Raw genomic sequence first — 11,242 nt, forward strand, 5'->3', positions numbered from 1 at the left:
CACCTGGCTCACGGCTGCGCTGCGGGCCCGCCCTTCCCGCCGGCGTCCGCCGCTGCCCCTCGCTCGCCGCCCTGTCCGGGGTCGGGGCTGGGGCTCCGACGGCCCTCGGGCTGTAACTGAAAACAGCACCCTAACCGTCGCCCAAACGGCGGTTGCAACGCTAAGTAGCCTATTTATAGACTCACTATTCAAATGAGGGCTCCAGAGAGGGAGTCAGATTGGATGGAACGAAACAGTACCAACCAATCAGAAAGCAAAGGTTGCGCCTATGCAAATGTGGACCATCGCTGGTCTGCTCTGCTGCCCCTTGTGGCCAAGTACAGAAATGCAGAGCTGAGCCCCTTGCGCCTGCGCCTTGTGGCCACCAGAGTCTGGTGCTCGCAGGTGCGGTCCCTTCAAGTAGAGTGATGTGCAGGATCTTGCTGTCAGCATCACTGAGGACGTGCTGCCTTCCAAAGCCCAAGGACACGGAGCCCTAGGCAGTGGCGTCACCCAGATCTTGTTTTAAGAGCCAGTTTTCCATCCAGCACTGTGGCGTGGCAGGTTCGAGTCCCACCTGCTCCACTTCCCATCCAGCATGCTGCTAATGGCCTGAGAAAAACAGAGGAAGATACCCCAAATATTGGGGCCCCTGCCACCCACGTGGGAGACCCAGAAGCTCCTGGCTTCTGACTGGCCCAGACCAGGGCCATTGCAGCCATTTTGGGAGTGAAGCAGAGGATGGAAGCTATCTCTCCCTCTCTCTCTCTCTTACTCTCTCTCTCTTCCTCCCTCCCTCCCTCCCCCCTTTCTGTCTCTGCAACTCTTTTAAATAAAAAAAAAAAGACACAGTTCCCAACTGAGCCAGAGGCTGGCGGACACCAGGTACAGAACAGTGTTTTGTGCTGGTGCCGTGGTTCACAAGGCTAATCCTCCGCCTGCAGCGCCAGCACACCGGGTTCTAGTCCCGATCGGGGCGCCAGATTCTGCCCTGGTTGCCCCTCTTCCAGTCCAGCTCTCTGCTGTGGCCCGGGAGTGCAGTGGAGGATGGCACTCCAGGAGAAGCACCTGGCTCCTGGCTTCAGATCAGCGCGGTGCGCTGGCCGCAGCTGCCATTGGAGGGTGAACCAACGGAAAAGGAAGACCTTTCTCTCTGTCTCTCTCACTGCCTGTCAGGTAAATAAATAAATAAAAGAACCTGTTTTGACCTGGTGATGTTCACAAGAGGGCGAGAGCGAGAGCAGAGGGCTGGAATGAAGAAGGTGGCACTGCGTGAAAGTAGACCCCTAAAACAAGGTGGCTCCCACTTGGACAACAGGAGGACCTGGGCCTCTGTGTTGGAAAGAAAATCTGCCAGTGTGGCAGTCAGAGACAGTCAGATCCTCGACGTGAACCCATCATCCCGAGAGGCAGCCACCAGGGACCTCCCACCTGGCTTTGCAGGCTTACCCTGGGGCCCAGGAGACTGCAGGGACAGACAGGGCAGTGTCCAGCACACAAGAAATCACCATGAAGCTGATGGATGAATTTTACTCACCCGAAATCAAGAGGTCGCCATCAAAGAAGGGGGAGCCGGCTGAGGTGTCTGTGAAGATCCCAGAGAACCTGGGAACAAGGATCTGAGCTGGCTGGAACAGAAGGAGAAGTAGGTTGCCAATGCCTTGCCCTGCTTTAAGACCAGTGTGAGCCGGCGCCGCGGCTCACTAGGCTAATCCTCCGCCTTGCGGCGCCGGCACACCGGGTTCTAGTCCCGGTCGGGGCGCCGGATTCTGTCCCGGTTGCCCCTCTTCCAGGCCAGCTCTCTGCTGTGGCCAGGGAGTGCAGTGGAGGATGGCCCAAGTCCTTGGGCCCTGCACCCCATGGGAGACCAGGAGAAGCACCTGGCTCCTGGCTTCAGATCAGCGCGGTGCACCAGCCACAGCGGCCATTGGGGGGTGAACCAATGGCAAAGGAAGACCTTTCTCTCTGTCTCTCTCTCTCTCACTGTCTACTCTGCCTGTCAAAAAAAAAAAGACCATTGTGGACAAAATGGCCATTGACAAGAAGATCCTGGAGATCCTTCTGGGGTCAGCCAGCAAGGTGCTGGGGGCCATCTTACCCCTGGTGCAGAGCAACCTTCACAGTCGGCACAGCTCAGCCCTCTCCTGCTATGGCCGAGGGTTCCAAAGGCTCAGAACCTCATTCGCTGGTCTGACCAAGAGATGCTGGAAGGTATGAACTCAGAAGATAAAGAGACAGTGACGACTGTGAAGGGGGGTCATCACGGCTGTGCTGGACGGAGTGAAGGAGCTGGTCACACTGACCATCGAGGGACAGGGGTGGCTGTCTCCAACAAGCCCAGTGAAGCCCAGTTCCCCAGCTGGCAAACCTGATGGCCAGCCTGAGCTGCCCCTGACAGACCAAGAGATGGAGATTCTGAGCAAGACAAGTGGAGTGCTGCACCAGCTGAGCTGCTCCTGGATCCACAAAAAGGTCTCACCCCCAAGTCCCCTTTACCCGGCGTTCAGCTGGTTGATAGTGCACAGCATTGCCACCCAAGACAGTCGGCTCCATCCCCCACCCACATGGCTGTGGTCGCCCCCACGAGCCGAGCCATGGGGAATTAATAGGCAGGATTTCGATGTTGTCTGTCACGCACAGAGGCGACTTTCAGGAGGCAGCCACTCCTATGCTAGGGGAGTCGCCCCACCTCTCCCCCCTGCAGCAACATCGGCAAGCTCAACAAGTCGGATGAGCAGCGGAGCAGGGACAGTGGGCAGTGCCCCCGGAACACAAGCTGTGAAACACTAGCTCATTACGATCCCGACTGTGATCTCCTCCAGCAAGACCTCTCTAATGCAGACCGGATACCTCAGCAAGTGGCCTGTAACCTTAGCCCGTTGCCGGAGTCCTTGGGGGAGTCTGGGTCTCCGTTTCTTGGCCGTCCTTTCCAGCTGCCTCTTGGCAGCTGTCCCCAGATGGAGAGGCAGCAGACCAACACGCCACCCGCCCTGCCAGAGAAGAAGTGCCGGAGCACGGCCTCCCAGACCATGGACAGCTCTGGCTGCAGGGTGTCCCTACGATCCGCACTCCTAGCAGTACCCCCGGGGGCCAGCCCGCCCCCTGCACGCCCTTCGCTGTGATCCTCCCCTTTCAGCAAGAAGCATCCTTAGCCCCTGTGGAATTTGTGGGTGATTTCGCTGCTTCTGAATCCACGGGTGACCCAGAAAAACCGCTTCCCCTGCCAGAGAAGAAAAACAAACACAGTAAGCGTTGGCAGAGCTGATGTCAGCAAATGCATTTGTAACCTAAAGTAGTGGCACGTTTTCAGTAAGCCTCAGACCAAAGCCAAATCGGTGGCCTGTTTCAGAACAGACAGGACCACAGATTCATGGCCACTTGGGGGAGCCTAGTTCTGCCATGGGCTGTGGCCAGTGAATGTTGTCAAAGCTCAGTGAGAGCTGGCCTCTCTGTGCAGCCTCTGTGAAACATCCAGTCTCCACGGAGCCCGAGTGCTTCTCCCTTTAGGGAGCAGTCAGCTACCCTTATGGCCTGCACACACATGGCCCAGGGGATGAGCGTTGTGGTGTGCAGGCCAGCAGCGCAGTGACACCTGCGGGAAGTCGGGTGGACATCTGAGCCCCTCAGAACAGCTGCCCCAGGCTCTCTGGCTGTCCCCCATCCCGCGTGTGTGTGTGTGGACCCTGCGCACGGAGTTCTTGCAGGGTGACTAAGGGCTGGAAGATGCCCGGCAGCAGTAGTGAGGATGCCTCTTGGACCAGACACCTTAATATTAGGGCCTGGGGTAGAGCTGAAACTCTGAATATTTGCGTTTTAATTATTTTCCAACTATAAGTTTGCCATGTAAAAGAAAGAAGGAAATAAAAAGAAAGGAAAGAAGGAAGGAAGAAACAAACTACTGAGCCCCTGCCGGTGGCCACCAGTGTCTGGAGTGGAACCCTCTCATTGAGTGTCCTATGGGGGGCGCTCTGCCACCCAGGGGCCCAGAATCCTGCCCCTTGCACACAGAAGATCTGAGGTCATGTGGCCTGGGGAGAACTTGGCAGTGATCCTGGACCCAAGCATCAGGCAAGTGGGACATAAAAAAGTGTCCCCAACCTCAGTGTTTGCAGGTGTTTCCTGGGCTTCCTGTGGATGCCACCCCCCTCCAGGCGTGGGGAGCCTCAGGTAAAGGCAAGCAGATTTGGGGGGTCTTCCATCCACCAGCTCACTCCCCAAATGGCTGCAATGGACAGAGGTGGGAGAATCCAAAGCCAGGAGCCAGGAGCTTCTTCCAGGTCTCCCACATGGGTGCAGGGGCCCAAGGACTTGGGCCATCTTCTGCTTTCCCAGGCCATAGCAGAGAGCTGGATTAGAAGTGGAGCAGCAGAGACTTGAACCAGCGTCTATGTGGAGTGCCAGTACCACAGGCAGAGGCTTAGTCCACAGCACCACAACATTGGCCCCTGTCTTCCTTATTTTTGTTTCTTGAATTACTGCATTTGTTTTTAGGCATTTGTGGATTTGGAGGGTTTTTTTTTTTTTTTTCCTCTGCTGGCTTTCATCTTTGAGCTATGCCTCTGTGGCTTAGTGGAATATCTGCACTTTCAGTGCATACCAAGAGGTGTGTGGTGGGTGTGGCCAGGGAGCTCTGGTCAGTGCTCCAGGGTAGGGTGAGTAGCCAGGGTAACAGACAAGTTGGGTGTGGTAGATCTCAGTGCCTGGGTGTTAGTCCCCAGTGTGTTCCATGCCACCATATGAACCACACAAATGACCTGCACAGTCCTCACCATGAGCACAGTTCCCATTAGAATGACCTGCTCTAGGCAACCAAGGAGCTCTGAGCATGTGGCACCGCACCCAGTAATTGCCCAGAGACCTAGCTGCACCCTGCACCTAGTCCCCATGGTCTCAGCACACAAGGTCTCAGCGCACAAGGCTCCCACAGTTGCTGGATACAGAGGTTTCTCTCTGCCCTGCCAGCCTGCTCAGACAACATAGAGGCAGATGTTCCCCAAGACAGCTCTGCCTTGGAGTCTTGATTCTGGGAGGCTGCGTACTATGTAGTTGGCCAGCCACCTCCAGGCTAGGCTCAAAGTCAGTGAGGACTGTGGACTGTTCCCTACAGCAGAATCTCTGGATCACACACATATACAAGAGCCACTGGCTGAATGTCGCTCTCTCTCTCTGGCTCTGCCACCAGTACTGCCGAGAAGATGGCATCCCGTCTCAGCCAGTTGCTGTACACGCACACAAAGTGTGCTGCAGATCCCACTCAAACCCAAAACGGCACCCGCCCTTTCTCAGCTGGGCAGCAGGCACTGTTGTGGGAAAGTTGGCGCCGGATCAATGTGCCCCCTCTACTTCTGCTGGGTCCTCAGGCGACCACTAGCAACCACCAGCCTCCAGGGCTCCTGTCTGGACTCAAGCCACGCTCTCCCTCTGGCTATACGACCATGGGTTGCTACAGTCAAGTCTCATTCCATCTCCAAGCTGCCACCTGCTCCGGCTCTGGGCTGTGGCAGTCGTGTGTAGTGACTGTGATGCTGTGCATCTGCACCCCCCCCCCAGGTCCATGGCATTCCTCTTCTTGAAGGATTTCGAGTGTGGTTTTCTCTCCAACTCTCCCCCTCCCCACAAGAGTGCACTTCCTACACTTTTTTTTTAGTGTTTCTCCCTAGTCTAGTGCGGTATGTCATTCCCCAACCGCTACCTGGGAATCTCTGAAATTGCATTATGAACAACATGCACAGACTTAGAAATTTGAGGGGCTGAAATAAACATACCTTTTAATTCTAATTTCTGTGAGTTTTTGAAAAGATTCCACACAGGCTTCATACCAGTCCCCTTTATATGAGGCACTCATTTACCCTATAAATATCAGATAAATTGCAGAATGTGCTGTTTCTGCGTAGTTTTATGTTATTCAGAAAAAAAAACCTCTGTTAACAATTACTGTATCAAAATAAGATATTCTTCACATTCATCTGCTAAAATCCATCATAAATTTTGAGAAAACACCTTCTGTTATAATTGTAAACAGATCTAAAATATTTTAAATATACTATAATGTCTGAAGACATTAAAAATGACTAACTTATTTTGGATTAGTTCACATTGCCTATATTTTTAAAAGGTAAAATCTCACCAAAGTACAGAAAGTAAGTTAAATTGATAAGACTTCATAATTAAAAAGCCACATGCAATTCCAGCTGGCAAAGAACACAAATCTATAAAACTCATTTATTTTTTTAAAAAAGATTTTATTTATTTACTTAAAAGTCAGAGTTACACAGAGAGAGAAGGATAGGCAGGGGAGGGTCTTCCATCTGATAGTTCACTCCCCAGATGGCTGCAATGACCAGAGCTGTGCTGATCTGAAGCCAGGAGCCAGGAGCTTCTTTCAGGTCTCCCATGCAGGTGCAGGAGCCCAAGGATTTGGGCCACCTTCTACTGCTTTCCCAGGCCATAGCAGAGAGCTGGATCAGAAGTGGAGCAGCTGGGACTAGAACTGGTGCCCATATAGAATGCTGGTAGCCATCCACCTGTGCCAGCAGCAGCTGCTCATACTGGGACTGCACAGGTGGATTCCATGGGAACCCCCCAGAAGGGGGACAGTGGGAGGACCATGCCCACTTGCAGATGGCTGACATAAAGCAAGTGACTTCACGTCCCTGCGTCCTGGTCACCACATATACGTAACAGTTTGAGTTTGTAATTTTGAGGAGCTAGTCAGAATGCAGAATGAACAAGATAGTCCCTATGATAAATACAAATTCACAAGGATTAACGCCCAAGGTTACTCTTCTTCTGCTCGTTGCTATGGAAAACACACACCTGTGGGTTCTGATCATGGTTTGTATTAATTTAATTCAGTAACATGTTCTTTAAAGGGGGCCATGCCCTCTTAACAGTTCCACGAGGAACTGCACCCTACATCAGCTGATATGATTAGTTTAGATATACACCATTGATAGATTCTCATGCATTGAAATCCAACTCCACACACAAATATATGTGTTATACAGACGTCACATTGTGGCTGGATTTGAGTTTGGACTATTTCTGAACAAAATCTTTCACATGAAATTTGAAGTAATTGCATACATACTTTTTCAAAAATTAGGAGGAGTTATGTAACATTCCCAAACAGCTTTATTGAAATATAAGTCTGTTTCACTTTCCATGGAATTTATCCCTTAAAAGTGGGTAACTCAATGGTTTTCTTTTTTTAACATTTTATTTATTTGAAAGAGTTACACAGAGAGAGGAGAGGCAGAGAGAGAGAGAGAAATCTTCCATCTGATGGTCCACTCCCCAATTGGTCACAACAGCCAGAGATGTACTTATCCAAAGCCAGGAGCTTTCTCCAGGTCTCCCATGTGGGCACAGGACCCCCAAGGACTTGGGCCATCTTCCACTGCCCTCCCAGGCCACAGCAGAGAGCTGGATCGGAAGTGGAGCAGCTGGGTCTCGAACCAGCGCCCATATAGGATGCCAATGCTTCAGGCCAGGGAGTTAATCCGCTGCGCCACAGCTTCGGCCCCAACCCAGTGGTTTTCACACAAATGTGCCACTGTCCCCAATATCAGTTTTAGAACCTCAGAAAGAAACTCAGTACCCTGTAGCTGTTTCCTCCCTGTTCCCTCATCCCTCCAACCCTAAGCAGTCACAAACCTGCTGTTTCTCTAGATTTGCCTGCTGTGGGCATTGCATATCGATGCATGAGGACAACCAGTTTTCTCACGCTCCATACAGCACCCACATCATCCTAGAGAGAGGAGGTTCTGGGCCCTGCCTCTCAGTTGTCCTCACCCAGAACATAGCCCTGGAAACCGGAGCAGACGCTGCAGCGCAACACCCACCAGCTACCAGAAGGGGGAGCCCCAAGTTCTTGGCTGAAATGGAGTTTCATGCCACTGAGTGAGAAAAGGAAGGGAAGGAGCGAGACGGGATTCCCTGGACACTTACTGAACCTGACTGGTGAAGATGATCTTAAGGCAAAGCAGGAAAATAAAGCACTGAATCTTAGTAAAAATATTTTCACTCACTGTATGTGCTTGGGGCCATTTTTGGAGACTCCAATTGGATATTTTTGGGGGGTTTTGGTTTTAAATCATTGTTTATCAATTTTATTGGAATGAGAGCCCACACAGTTACCTATGCTGTCACGGTCTCTCTAGGAATCATATGGGTTTAATTCTTGCTGCTCAGTGGCTTGTGAATTATATTTTACTCTCCATTTAGTCATAACACATTAGCTGGTAAAAACGAGTTAAACCCAATCAGTCGTCAGCCTCCTGAGCAGGAGTCATGTTATTTATGTTCTTTAGAGATTTTTTTAATGCTAAAATGATCTGTGTCATTACAACTTAAAATTTTAAATTTAAATCCTAATAGAGATCTCTGTGTCCATTAAATTGGTAAAATCAGTACCTGTTGAAAAGCACACATGACAATAAACTAGGAATTCTGTTACATATTAAAGGAGGCTATTGGGGTCGAGGCTGTGGCATAACAGGTAAAGCCACTGCCTGCGGTGCCGGCAACCCATATGGGAGTCGCTTCAAGTCCCGGCTGCTCCACTTCTGATCCAACTCTCTGCTATGACCTGGAAAAGCAGTGGAAGATGGCCCAAGTCCTTGGGCCCCTGCACCCACATGGGAGACCCAGAAGAAGCTCCTGGCTCCTGGCTTTGGATCAGCACAGCTCCAGCCATTGCGGCCAACTGGGAAGTAAACCATCGGATGGAAGACCTCTCTCTCTCTCTCTCTCTCTCTCTCTCTCTGCCTCTCCTTCTCTCTGTGTGTAACTCTGACTTGCAAATAAATAAATAAATCTTTAAAAAAGAAAAAGAAGAAGAAAATAACACCATAAGGGAGCCTAACTCACATTTCAAAGGTCAAGTTCTCTTCAGAACTGGCTGCCCATGAGACCAACCACTGGGCCCCTCCTCCTGCGATGGGCTGAACTGTGTCCCTGCTAAAGTCCTGTCAGGAAACCCCAGCACCCATTGTGACTGCATTTGCAAACAAGGCCTTTAATTAAGGAGGTTAGTAAGCCAAATGCTATCATAGGGGGGTGATCTGAATCCAAATAGACCCATGTGCTTAGAGGCAGGGGAGACAGCAGGCACACTCATGGACAGAGGATGAGGCACGTAGGAGGAAAGTGGCTGGAAGCCAAGCAGACAGGCTTCTTCAAGAGATACCGAACCTGCTAACACCTTGACCTTGCACTTCTAACTCTGGAAGTATGAGGAAGTAAATCCCTCAAAGGCAAGTCACCTCATTCATGGTATTTTGCATGGCGACCCCAGTGAAGGCACCCACATCTCTGCCTCTTTTTACCTGCAGCTAGAAGATGCACATTGTGAATTATCAGCGAAATGCAGAAACTAAAAACTGGCTTTAGATGGTTAAAAGCCTGAAACATAAAACATGAGAAAAAAAGATAAGAAAATATGGGAAACTGATATATATATTATATATTTATATATGATTTATAACACAAAAACCTGGATACAGAGTGAGGAAAATAAGAAATTGGGTAAAAGGGCCAGCTTGTGGCACAACACGTTGAAGCCAGTACTCAGGACCTGCTTCCCATGACAGAGTGCCCAGGGTCAAGACTTGCCTCTGGGGGCTGGCTCTGTGGTGCAGTGGGTTAAAGCCCTGGCCTGAAGCGCTGGCATCCCACATGGGCTCTGGTTCTAGTCCCGGCTGCTCCACTTCCGATCCAGCTCTCTGCTATGACCTTGGAAAGCAGTAGAAGATGGCCCAAGTCCCTGGGCCCCTGCTCCCATGTGGGGGACCAGGAAGAAACTTCTGGCTCCTGACTTCAGATCGGCTCAGCTCCAGCCATTGCAGCCATCTAGAGAGTGAACCAGCAGATGAAAGACTCTCTCTGTGTGTGTCTCTATCTCTCTCTGTAACACTGTATTTCAAATAAATAAAATAAATCTTAAAAAAAATTGCCTCTGCTTCTGACCCAGCCTCCTGCTCATGTGCACCCTGGGAGAGCAGTGCATGATGGTTCCAGTACTTGGCTCCTGGCTTCAGTCTGTCCCAGCCCCAGCTGAAGCAGGTATTTGGGGAGTGAACCAGCTCTGTTTTATTTAAATAAATAAACTTTGAGAAAAAAGAAAAGAATTAAATTTTATATATGTGTGTGTATTTTAAGACCATAATGTGATCCGGCTGAAAATCTAAAACTTGGGGCCAGCGCTGTGGCATAGCAGGTGAAACCACCACCTGCAGTGCAGGCCTCCCATACGGGCGCCGGTTCTAGTCCCAGCTGCTCCACTTCCGATCCAGCTCTCTGCTATGACCTGGGAAAGCAGTAGAAGATGGCCCAGGTGCTTGGGCTCCTGTACCCACATGAAAGATCCTGAAGAAGCTCCTGGCTCCTGGCTTCAGATCAACTCAGCTCCAGCCGTTGCTGCCATCTGAGGAGTGAACCAGCAGATGGAAGACCTCTCTCTCTGCCTCTGCCTCTCTGTAACTCTGCCTTTCAAATAAATAAATAAATCTTTTTTAAAAAGTCTAAAACTTACATTAAAGTTATGTAAACATAAGGAGATGAAAACGACTCTGGTTTTTGTGTCTTTACAATGTAAGGTCTAGACTAACTCTGACACTTGCTGAAATGCATCTATTTGCAAAGCTTCGTAGAAGTCATCAATTATGTAGCTCAAATCACAATTTTACCTGGAGATCTCACTAAGTTTAAACAATCAAACAACCCCCTTTCATCTCAGGAAAGTTATTAAACATAAAGTAGAAGAAAAATGAGCAAATTATTTATTTATATGGTATACTTCACTTTAATTAGGACTTTGCCTAAATTTCCCATAGTCACATGCACCAGAAAATGTTCCATATAGGCCACAGAGACTCTAGCACAAAGAGTGATAAAACTGCTATTAAATAGGCTTGGACAGCTTACAGACTGGACAGATAAGTGGGACTTCATGAACCCTCACAGGAAACAATTCATATGGCCCAATGTGAGTTACAACAGATCTTCAGGGGCCAGCACTATGGCGTAGCCAGTATAGCTTCCGCCTGCAGTGCCATCCCATATGGGTGCTAGTTCAAGTCCCGCCTGCTCCTCTTCCAATCCAGCTCTCTGCTATGGCCTGGGAAAGCAGTAGAAGATGGCCCAAGTACTTGGGCCCCTGCACCCACGTGGGAGACCCGGAGGAAGTTCCTGGCTCCTGGTTTCAGATCAACGCAGCTCCAGCAGTTGCAGCCATCTGGAGAGTGAACCAGCAGATGGAAGA

The 11,242-nt window shown here is 50.3% G+C and overlaps 1 long non-coding RNA gene and 1 pseudogene across 1 annotated transcript in view; one reads left to right on the top strand and one right to left on the bottom strand.

The window, feature by feature from the left end:
* The window catches only part of LOC138847926 (uncharacterized), a 55,441-nt gene extending 54,931 nt beyond the window's left edge, over positions 1 to 510 (bottom strand). Inside the window, exon 1 of the long non-coding RNA XR_016223714.1 lies at positions 4 to 510. This is a non-coding gene — a long non-coding RNA (uncharacterized LOC138847926). The remainder of the gene's footprint in view (positions 1 to 3) is intronic.
* Positions 511 to 1,488: 978 nt separating this feature from the next.
* Positions 1,489 to 3,244, top strand: LOC127489297 (rap guanine nucleotide exchange factor 1 pseudogene; annotated as a pseudogene).
* Positions 3,245 to 11,242: the final 7,998 nt, after the last annotated feature.

This window comes from Oryctolagus cuniculus, chromosome 17 (genome assembly GCF_051225735.1).
Source record: "Oryctolagus cuniculus isolate XC-2025 breed Fujian yellow rabbit chromosome 17, ASM5122573v1, whole genome shotgun sequence".
Classification (NCBI taxonomy): domain Eukaryota; kingdom Metazoa; phylum Chordata; class Mammalia; order Lagomorpha; family Leporidae; genus Oryctolagus; species Oryctolagus cuniculus.